Raw genomic sequence first — 11,511 nt, forward strand, 5'->3', positions numbered from 1 at the left:
TAACCAATTCTATCTGTAATGCTGATCCCTCTGTGTAGTGACCAGTAAACACCAGGAGACAAGGACAGAGATCAGCAGCCCGGAACCCCAGCATCTCAGCCTTGTAACCAGTTCTATCTGTAATGCTGATCCCTCTGTGTAGTGACCAGTAACACCAGGAGACAAGGACAGAGATGAGCAGCCCGGAACCCCAGCGTCTCAGCCTTGTAACCAGTTCTATCTGTCGTGCTGATCCCTCTGTGTAGTGACCAGTAACACCAGGAGACAAGGACAGAGATGAGCAGCCCAGAACCCCAGCGTCTCAGCCTTGTAACCAGTTCTATCTGTTGTGCTGATCCCTCTGTGTAGTGACCAGTAACACCAGGAGACAAGGACAGAGATGAGCAGCCCAGAACCCCAGCGTCTCAGCCTTGTAACCAGTTCTATCTGTTGTGCTGATCCCTCTGTGTAGTGACCAGTGACACCAGGAGACAAGGACAGAGATGAGCAGCCCGGAACCCCAGCGTCTCAGCCTTGTAACCAGTTCTATCTGTAATGCTGATCCCTCTGTGTAGTGACCAGTGACACCAGGAGACAAGGACAGAGATGAGCAGCCCGGAACCCCAGCGTCTCAGCCTTGTAACCAGTTCTATCTGTCGTGCTGATCCCTCTGTGTAGTGACCAGTAACACCAGGAGACAAGGACAGAGATGAGCAGCCCGGAACCCCAGCGTCTCAGCCTTGTAACCAGTTCTATCTGTCGTGCTGATCCCTCTGTGTAGTGACCAGTAACACCAGGAGACAAGGACAGAGATGAGCAGCCCGGAACCCCAGCGTCTCAGCCTTGTAACCAGTTCTATCTGTCGTGCTGATCCCTCTGTGTAGTGACCAGTGACACCAGGAGACAAGGACAGAGATGAGCAGCCCGGAACCCCAGCGTCTCAGCCTTGTAACCAGTTCTATCTGTAATGCTGATCCCTCTGTGTAGTGACCAGTAACACCAGGAGACAAGGACAGAGATGAGCAGCCCGGAACCCCAGCGTCTCAGCCTTGTAACCAGTTCTATCTGTCGTGCTGATCCCTCTGTGTAGTGACCAGTAACACCAGGAGACAAGGACAGAGATGAGCAGCCCGGAACCCCAGCGTCTCAGCCTTGTAACCAGTTCTATCTGTCGTGCTGATCCCTCTGTGTAGTGACCAGTAACACCAGGAGACAAGGACAGAGATCAGCAGCCCGGAACCCCAGCGTCTCAGCTGTGTAACCAGTTCTATCTGTCGTGCTGATCCCTCTGTGTAGTGACCAGTGACACCAGGAGACAAGGACAGAGATGAGCAGCCCGGAACCCCAGCGCCTCAGCCCTGTAACCAATTCTATCTGTAATGCTGATCCCTCTGTGTAGTGACCAGTAACACCAGGAGACAAGGACAGAGATGAGCAGCCCGGAACCCCAGCGTCTCAGCCGTGTAACCAGTTCTATCTGTCGTGCTGATCCCTCTGTGTAGTGACCAGTAACACCAGGAGACAAGGACAGAGATGAGCAGCCCGGAACCCCAGCGTCTCAGCCTTGTAACCAGTTCTATCTGTCGTGCTGATCCCTCTGTGTAGTGACCAGTAACACCAGGAGACAAGGACAGAGATAAGCAGCCCGGAACCCCAGCGTCTCAGCCTTGTAACCAGTTCTATCTGTCGTGCTGATCCCTCTGTGTAGTGACCAGTAACACCAGGAGACAAGGACAGAGATGAGCAGCCCGGAACCCCAGCGTCTCAGCCGTGTAACCAGTTCTATCTGTCGTGCTGATCCCTCTGTGTAGTGACCAGTAACACCAGGAGACAAGGACAGAGATGAGCAGCCCGGAACCCCAGCGTCTCAGCCTTGTAACCAGTTCTATCTGTAGTGCTGATCCCTCTGTGTAGTGACCAGTAACACCAGGAGACAAGGACAGAGATGAGCAGCCCGGAACCCCAGCGTCTCAGCCTTGTAACCAGTTCTATCTGTCGTGCTGATCCCTCTGTGTAGTGACCAGTAACACCAGGAGACAAGGACAGAGATGAGCAGCCCGGAACCCCAGCGTCTCAGCCTTGTAACCAGTTCTATCTGTAATGCTGATCCCTCCGTGTAGTGACCAGTAACACCGGGAGACAAGGACAGAGATGAGCAGCCCGGAACCCCAGCGTCTCAGCCTTGTAACCAGTTCTATGTGTCGTGCTGATCCCTCTGTGTAGTGACCAGTGACACCAGGAGACAAGGACAGAGATGAGCAGCCCGGAACCCCAGCATCTCAGCCTTGTAACCAATTCTATCTGTAATGCTGATCCCTCTGTGTAGTGACCAGTAACACCAGGAGACAAGGACAGAGATGAGCAGCCTGGAACCCCAGCATCTCAGCCTTGTAACCAGTTCTATCTGTCGTGCTGATCCCTCTGTGTAGTGACCAGTGACACCAGGAGACAAGGACAGAGATGAGCAGCCCGGAACCCCAGCGCCTCAGCCCTGTAACCAATTCTATCTGTAATGCTGATCCCTCTGTGTAGTGACCAGTAACACCAGGAGACAAGGACAGAGATGAGCAGCCCGGAACCCCAGCGTCTTAGCCTTGTAACCAGTTCTATCTGTCGTGCTGATCCCTCTGTGTAGTGACCAGTAACACCAGGAGACAAGGACAGAGATGAGCAGCCCGGAACCCCAGCGTCTCAGCCTTGTAACCAGTTCTATCTGTCGTGCTGATCCCTCTGTGTAGTGACCAGTAACACCAGGAGACAAGGACAGAGATGAGCAGCCCGGAACCCCAGCGTCTCAGCCGTGTAACCAGTTCTATCTGTCGTGCTGATCCCTCTGTGTAGTGACCAGTAACACCAGGAGACAAGGACAGAGATGAGCAGCCCGGAACCCCAGCGTCTCAGCCTTGTAACCAGTTCTATCTGTAGTGCTGATCCCTCTGTGTAGTGACCAGTAACACCAGGAGACAAGGACAGAGATGAGCAGCCCGGAACCCCAGCGTCTCAGCCTTGTAACCAGTTCTATCTGTCGTGCTGATCCCTCTGTGTAGTGACCAGTAACACCAGGAGACAAGGACAGAGATGAGCAGCCCGGAACCCCAGCGTCTCAGCCTTGTAACCAGTTCTATCTGTAATGCTGATCCCTCCGTGTAGTGACCAGTAACACCGGGAGACAAGGACAGAGATGAGCAGCCCGGAACCCCAGCGTCTCAGCCTTGTAACCAGTTCTATGTGTCGTGCTGATCCCTCTGTGTAGTGACCAGTGACACCAGGAGACAAGGACAGAGATGAGCAGCCCGGAACCCCAGCATCTCAGCCTTGTAACCAATTCTATCTGTAATGCTGATCCCTCTGTGTAGTGACCAGTAACACCAGGAGACAAGGACAGAGATGAGCAGCCTGGAACCCCAGCATCTCAGCCTTGTAACCAGTTCTATCTGTCGTGCTGATCCCTCTGTGTAGTGACCAGTGACACCAGGAGACAAGGACAGAGATGAGCAGCCCGGAACCCCAGCATCTCAGCCTTGTAATCAGTTCTATCAATAACGCTGATCCCTCCGTGTAGTGACCAGTAAACACCAGGAGACAAGGAGAGAGATGAGCAGCCCGGAACCCCAGCATCTCAGCCTTGTAACCAGTTCTATCTGTGGCGCTGATCCCACCGTGTAGTGACCAGTAAACACCAAGAGACAAGGACAGAGATGAGCTGCCCGGAACCCCAACGTCTCAGCCTTGTAACCAGTTCTATCTGTCGAGCTGATTCCGCTGTGTAGTGACCCGTAAACACCAGGAGACAAGGACAGAGATGAGCAGCCCGGAACCCCAGCGTCTCAGCCTTGTAACCAGTTCTATCTGTCGTGCTGATCCCTCTGTGTAGTGACTAGTAACACCAGGAGACAAAGACAGAGATGAGCAGCCCGGAACCCCAGCATCTCAGCCTTGTAACCAGTTCTATCTGTCGCGCTGATCCCTCTGTGTAGTGACCAGTAACACCAGGAGACAAGGACAGAGATGAGCAGCCCGGAACCCCAGCATCTCAGTCTTGTAACCAGTTCTATCTGTCGTGCTGATCCAGTAACACCAGGAGACAAGGACAGAGATCAGCAGCCCGGAACCCCAGCGTCTCAGCCTTGTAACCAGTTCTATCTGTAATGCTGATCCCGCCGTGTAGTGACCAGTAACACCAGGAGACAAGGACAGAGATGAGCAGCCCGGAACCCCAGCATCTCAGTCTTGTAACCAGTTCTATCTGTCGTGCTGATCCAGTAACACCAGGAGACAAGGACAGAGATCAGCAGCCCGGAACCCCAGCGTCTCAGCCTTGTAACCAGTTCTATCTGTAATGCTGATCCCACCGTGTAGTGACCAGTGACACCAGGAGACAAGGACAGAGATCAGCAGCTTAGAACTTCAGCGTCTCAGCCGTGTAACCAGTTCTATCTGTCGTGCTGACCCCTCTGTGTAGTGACCAGTAACACCAGGAGACAAGGACAGAGATGAGCAGCCCGGAACCCCAGCGTCTCAGCCTTGTAACCAGTTCTATCTGTCGCGCTGATCCCTCTGTGTAGTGACTAGTAACACCAGGAGACAAAGACAGAGATGAGCAGCCCGGAACCCCAGCATCTCAGCCTTGTAACCAGTTCTATCTGTCGCGCTGATCCCTCTGTGTAGTGACCAGTAACACCAGGAGACAAGGACAGAGATGAGCAGCCCGGAACCCCAGCATCTCAGTCTTGTAACCAGTTCTATCTGTCGTGCTGATCCAGTAACACCAGGAGACAAGGACAGAGATCAGCAGCCCGGAACCCCAGCGTCTCAGCCTTGTAACCAGTTCTATCTGTAATGCTGATCCCGCCGTGTAGTGACCAGTAACACCAGGAGACAAGGACAGAGATGAGCAGCCCGGAACCCCAGCATCTCAGTCTTGTAACCAGTTCTATCTGTCGTGCTGATCCAGTAACACCAGGAGACAAGGACAGAGATCAGCAGCCCGGAACCCCAGCGTCTCAGCCTTGTAACCAGTTCTATCTGTAATGCTGATCCCACCGTGTAGTGACCAGTGACACCAGGAGACAAGGACAGAGATCAGCAGCTTAGAACTTCAGCGTCTCAGCCGTGTAACCAGTTCTATCTGTCGTGCTGACCCCTCTGTGTAGTGACCAGTAACACCAGGAGACAAGGACAGAGATGAGCAGCCCGGAACCCCTGCATCTCAGCCTTGTAACCAGTTCTATCTGTCGTGCTGATCCCTCTGTGTGGTGACCAGTAATACCAGGAGACAAGGACAGAGATCAGCAGCCTGGAACCCCAGCGTCTCAGCCTTGTAACCAGTTCTATCTGTCGTGCTGATCGCTCTGTGTAGTGACCAGTGACAGCAGGAGACAAGGACAGAGATGAGCAGCCCGGAACCCCAGCGTCTCAGCCTTGTAACCAATTCTATCTGTCGTGCTGATCCCTCCGTGTAGTGACCAGTAAAAACCAGGACACAAGGACAGAGATGAGCAGCCCAGAACCCCAGCGTCTCAGCCTTGTAACCAGTTCTATCTGTGGCTCTGATCCCTCTGTGTAGTGACCAGTAACACCAGGAGACAAGGACAGAGATGAGCAGCCCGGAACCCCAGCGTCTCAGCATTGTAACCAGTTCTATCTGTCGTGCTGATCCCTCTTTTTAGTGACCAGTAACACCAGGAGACAAGGACAGAGATGAGCAGCCCCGAACCCCAGCGTCTCAGCCCTGTAACCAGTTCTATCTGTAATGCTGATCCCTCTGTGTAGTGACCAGTAACACCAGGAGACAAGGACAGAGATGAGCAGCTCAGAACCCCAGCGTCTCAGCCTTGTAACCAGTTCTATCTGTCGTGCTGATCCCTCTGTGTGGTGACCAGTAACACCAGGAGACAAGGACAGAGATCAGCAGCCCGGAACCCCAGCATCTCAGCCTTGTAACCAGTTCTATCTGTCGTGCTGATCGCTCTGTGTAGTGACCAGTGACAGCAGGAGACAAGGACAGAGATGAGCAGCCCGGAACCCCAGCGTCTCAGCCTTGTAACCAATTCTATCTGTCTGCTGATCTCTCTGTGTAGTGACCAGTAAACACCAGGAGAAAAGGACAGAGATGAGCAGCCCAGAACCCCAGCGTCTCAGCCTTGTAACCAGTTCTATCTGTGGCTCTGATCCCTCTGTGTAGTGAAAAGTAACACCAGGAGACAAGGACAGAGATGAGCAGCCCGGAACCCCAGCGTCTCAGCCTTGTAACCAGTTCTATCTGTAATGCTGATCCCTCCGTGTAGTGACCAGTAACACCAGGAGACAAGGACAGAGATGAGCAGCCCGGAACCCCAGCGTCTCAGCCTTGTAACCAGTTCTATCTGTAATGCTGATCCCGCCGTGTAGTGACCAGTAAACACCAGGAGACAAGGACAGAGATGAGCAGCCCGGAACCCCAGCGTCTCAACCTTTTATCTGTCGCGCTGATCCCGCCATTTTCCCCGGGGTGGACGGCGTTCCGTAGCAGGATGCTATGGAAAGCCGTACACTCCCTTGCTCATCTGCCAGTAATACCAGTAGATGGGCGGCGGCCAGCAGCCATGATGCGAGAGCGCTCATCGCTGCCCTGTACACACTGTATGGATGAGAAAACTCTGCAGTTTTCACATGAAAGCCCCCAGTGTGTACAGGGCTTAACACTATGTTATTGCAAATGGCAAACAAATGCAGCGAGTGGCAACTGACTACTGTGACAATGATGGCGTGTGACCCCAGGGGAGTGATTGACACCATGTTGTGACAATGGGATACCGTCCATGTTTACACACAAACCATTGTTTCCTGTAAACACAAAGGTGTTGTATACCTAAATCACATGTCACATAGCTGAAATGCCAGGACACATACTTGCATTGTAGTTATGGCCTTATATATACATATTTGCCATGGGCGTGTGCAAGTGGGATGCCAGGGGTGCCCAGTCACTCCCTAACACCCTCCATACCCACACCCCCGGCCGCTGTCTCCAGCCTTTAACACACAGGGGCCCATTTATCATCATCGCATTTACAATATTAATATTGTAAAATGCGATCATATCGGGGCAATGTATCAAATTCAGGGAGCAGGGACAGGGCGTCACTGCGAAGCCCTAATCCGGAAGCCGGGGGGGGGCCACACATGCACGGTTATGCGCTGACCCCCGCCGACCTCTCTGACCGCACTGCCCGAGCAGTGCTACAATGGTGATAGCACATTACAATGGCAATAGCCCAGGTGTGCGATGTCGGGCTGCCCGATGTTGATACATCAGGCAGCTTCGCATCCCCCATAGAAACCTATGGGGGATGCGGCCGGCGGCGCTGCAGGGAGGATCGCAGCCGGTCCCAATTTAATACATTTGGGGGATACTAAATATTTGCGGTGAACCCCCGAAAACGGATGGTTTCGGGGATTTAACCGCAAATATTGCTTGATAAATGCGGCCCACAGTCTGTCCGTGGTGGCCCCTCCAAAAATGGCAGCTGTCTTGTCGGAGACAGACACCAGAGGTCCTGCTGGTGTCTTTCAGAGTGCGGATTCCAGGAGTGCTGGTGCACTGTTAGAAAGGAACCCTCTGGACAAAGAGTGTGTACCTCACCCTGGCAATGAGCATGCAAACCCCACCACTTCCCACTGAACACAAGCATCTAACTATACTCTGGCAAAGAACATATAAATCCACCCTGGCAATGAGCATGTAACTCCCCCTAGCAATGAGCCCCTCCCCCTGCAGGGTGACACAGACAGAAGGGAGCTATGAGCTTGTCCCTCCCCCTGGAGGGTGACAAAGACAGAAGGGAGCTATGAGCCTGCCCTCCCCCTGCAGGGTGACACAGACAGAAGGGAGCTATGAGCCCGCCCCTCCCCCTGCAGGGTGACACAGACAGAAGGGAGCTATGATCCTGCCCCTCCCACTGCAGGGTGACACAGACAGAAGGGAGCTATGAGCCTGCCCCTCCCCCCTGCAGGGTGATACAGTGACAGACAGATGGGAGCTATGACCCTGCCCCTCCCCCTGCAGGGTGACACAGACAGAAGGGAGCTATGAGCCGGCCCCTCCCCCTGCAGGGTTACACAGTGACACAGACAGAAGGGAGCTATGAGCCCGCCCCTCCCCCTGCAGGGTGATACAGTGACAGACAGATGGGAGCTATGAGCCTGCCCCTCCCCCTGCAGGGTGATACAGTGACAGACAGATGGGAGCTATGAGCCTGCCCCTCCCCCTGCAGGGTGATACAATGACACAGACAGAAGGGAGCTACGAGCCCGCCCCTCCCCCTGCAGGGTGACACAGACAGAAGGGAGCTATGATCCTGCCCCTCCCCCTGCAGGGTGACACAGACAGAAGGGAGCTATGAGCCTGCCCCTCCCCCTGCAGGGTGATACAATGACACAGACAGAAGGGAGCTATGAGCCCGCCCCTCCCCCTGCAGGGTGACACAGACAGAACGGAGATATGAGCCTGCCCCTCCCCCTGCAGGGTGATACAGTGACACAGACAGATGGGAGCTCTGAGCCTGCCCCTCCCCCTGCAGGGTGACATAGACAGAAGGAAGCTATGATCCTGCCCCTTCCCCTGCAGGGTGACATAGACAGAAGGGAGCTATGATCCTGCCCCTCCCCCTGCACGGTGACACAGACAGAAAGGAGCTATGAGCCTGCCCCTCCCCCTGCAGGGTGATACAGTGACACAGACAGAAGGGAGCTATGAGCCTGCCCCTCTCCCTGCAGGGTGACACAGACAGAAGGGACCTATGAACCTGCCCCTCCTCCTGCAGGGTGACACAGTGACACAGACAGAAGGGAGCTATGAGCCTGCCCCTCCCCCTGCAGGGTGACACAGTGACACAGACAGAAGGGAGCTATGAGCCTGCCCCTCCCCCTGCAGGGTGACACAGTGACACAGACAGAAGGGAGCTATGAGCCTGCCCCTCCCCCTGCAGGGTGACACAGACAGAAGGGAGCTATGAGTTTGCCCCTCCTTCTGCAGGGTGACACAGTGACACAGACAGAAGGGAGCTATGAGCCTGCCCCTCCCCCTGCAGGGTGACACAGTGACACAGACAGAAAGGAGCTATGAGCCTGCCCCTCCCCCTGCAGGGTGACACAGTGACACAGACAGAAGGGAGCTATGAGCCTGTTCCAGGCCAGGGCCCTCTTTTTGGGCAGATCCAGGAGAAATGACAGGGGGACAACAAGAGACGGGATGGGTATTCGTCGTGTCAGTGTACATGCTCAGAGGGCAGAGAGAGAGCGAGGAGCAGAGCAGAGAGAGGGCAGGAATGGGATTATACATACACCTGCATACCTCCCAACTGTCACGATTACAGCGGGACAGTCCCGATTTTCAGGTCCTGTCCCGCTGTCCCACCCACGGCAGGCATTGTCCCGCTGCGGGGGGTGGCAGTTGGGAGACCCCCATATCTAATAGAATAGACGCTGTGCGCATGCGCACAGCGTCTATTCTCGTATGAAAATGAGGTCGCGGCTAATTAGCATAAGCCGCGCCCTCATTTGCATACGCCCCACACCCTTTTCGGCCGCGCGAGTGTCCCTATTTCTTAAGCGCAGAAGTTGGGAGGTATGCACCTGGCATTTAAAGTACACAGGCCCCTCTGTAAAAGGGGGTGTAGCCACTCAAAAAGGAGCGTGTCATTGAGTGTACCACTTCTACACATTCTGTAACAAAATACTAGACCCCATTATACTTGTCCCTTACATATAATTCCAAACGGATTGAGCCAAAATTCACATAATTCCACGTGGATTGAGCCAGAATTCACAATAAACTCCGTAAACAGGGACATTACGTATTATGCAAACACCGTAATGCTTATTACAAATAATGCTACATAAGTGCTGCTTACCTACATGTTCGCTGCCAGGGGTTCCATGCTTTTTTCCATGTGGGATTATATGTTTGTTACCATGTGGGATTACATGCTCTTTGCCAGGGGTTCTATGCTCATTGCAATGTGGGATTATATGGTTGTTGCCATGTGGGAATTCATGCTCATTGCCAAGGGGGAATACATGATTGTGACCATGTCGGTTACATGGTCGTTGCCTTGTGGGAATACATGCTCATTGCCAGGGGTTCTATGCTCGTTGCCATGAGGGTTACATAGTCGTTGCCTTGTGGAAATACATGCTCATTGCCAGGGGTTCTATGCTCGTTGCCATGAGGGTTACATGGTCGTTGCCTTGTGGAAATACATGCTCATTGCCAGGGGTTCTATGCTCGTTGCCATGAGGGTTACATGGTCGTTGCCTTGTGGGAATACATGCTCATTGCCAGGGGTTCTATGCTCATTGCCATGAGGGTTACATGGTCGTTGCCATGTGGGAATACATGCTCATTGCCAAAGGGGAATATATGCTCCTGGTAACCAGGCACAGCCGCTGCCGGCCGGCTGGGAGCTGGAGCAGCACAGCGGGCAGGCAGGTGGGTGGCTGGAAGCAGCACAGCGGGCGTGTGGCCAGAACAGTGTGCTGTAGCAGCATGGTGGCGACTGGGCTGTGCAGCGAGACGTGAGGTCAGGGGTCACGCTGCGTAGCCCGGCCACCACCATGCCGCTACAGCACACTGTTCTGAACAGCAGCACTTCTGCCTGCCGGTATTTTGCAATCGGGCACTAAACCTCCAATCCTGGGACTGGAAGACTTCATTTTAGGCCCAAATCCTCGGATCCCGCGATCCCGGGATTGACCTCCCTAGCGTGGACCCGTAGCCGGGACAGAGCTCGATCACAAGCTCAGTCACTGCATGTGACAAATGACACATCCATGGGATGTAGTCTCTTATCGCCTTGCGAGTTGGGCCGATGTTATCACAGCATGTCCACATCCCCTTAAAGAATAAAATGGTCAGGCTGGGATATGGATAATATAGCCCAGACTTGCACTGACACCTGCTGGTCACAGCCCAGTATGGCAAGGGTGAGATTGTGTCACCAATGGAAGTGCGTCCTCCGCAGCTGGATTATGGTGGAGAGAGCGGCGTTGGGCATCAAATACCATACGGGATAAATGCATTCGGTCAGGTGGTGTTTATGTGCTCACTAGTCAGCGAATGTGCCAACCTGAATCAGGCCTTGTGTGCTCTCTCAAGCAGGGCCCTCCTCCCTGATGTGTGTTATATTATCATCCCCTCCCCAGTGCAGACCCTTGTGCCTAACCGCTGGGTGCTCTGATTGCTGCTTATTTGGATACAACAACGTTGCACGCGGCACATCCCCGTGTCCAGCAATGCCCTGTGTTTTTCTTGCTTTGCTCATACTTTTCTGTTTCTGTAAGGTAGTGAGGATCCCCTGTGGCCACATATAAATAATAGAATAATAATATCTAAAATGGAAAATGTTCAAATATTTTTTTCATGAAATAAAAAAAATTCTGATTTTTAAACTACGGAAAAAAAAAAAATTCAATGCAAGTTGCAAACAATATAGCAGTAGATATTTCTCTGGTCTATATGCCTGTCCTTGCACTGAACTATACACAATATCT

The sequence above is a fragment of the Crinia signifera genome, chromosome 4 (genome assembly GCF_055691185.1).
Source record: "Crinia signifera chromosome 4, ASM5569118v1, whole genome shotgun sequence".
NCBI lineage: Eukaryota > Metazoa > Chordata > Amphibia > Anura > Myobatrachidae > Crinia > Crinia signifera.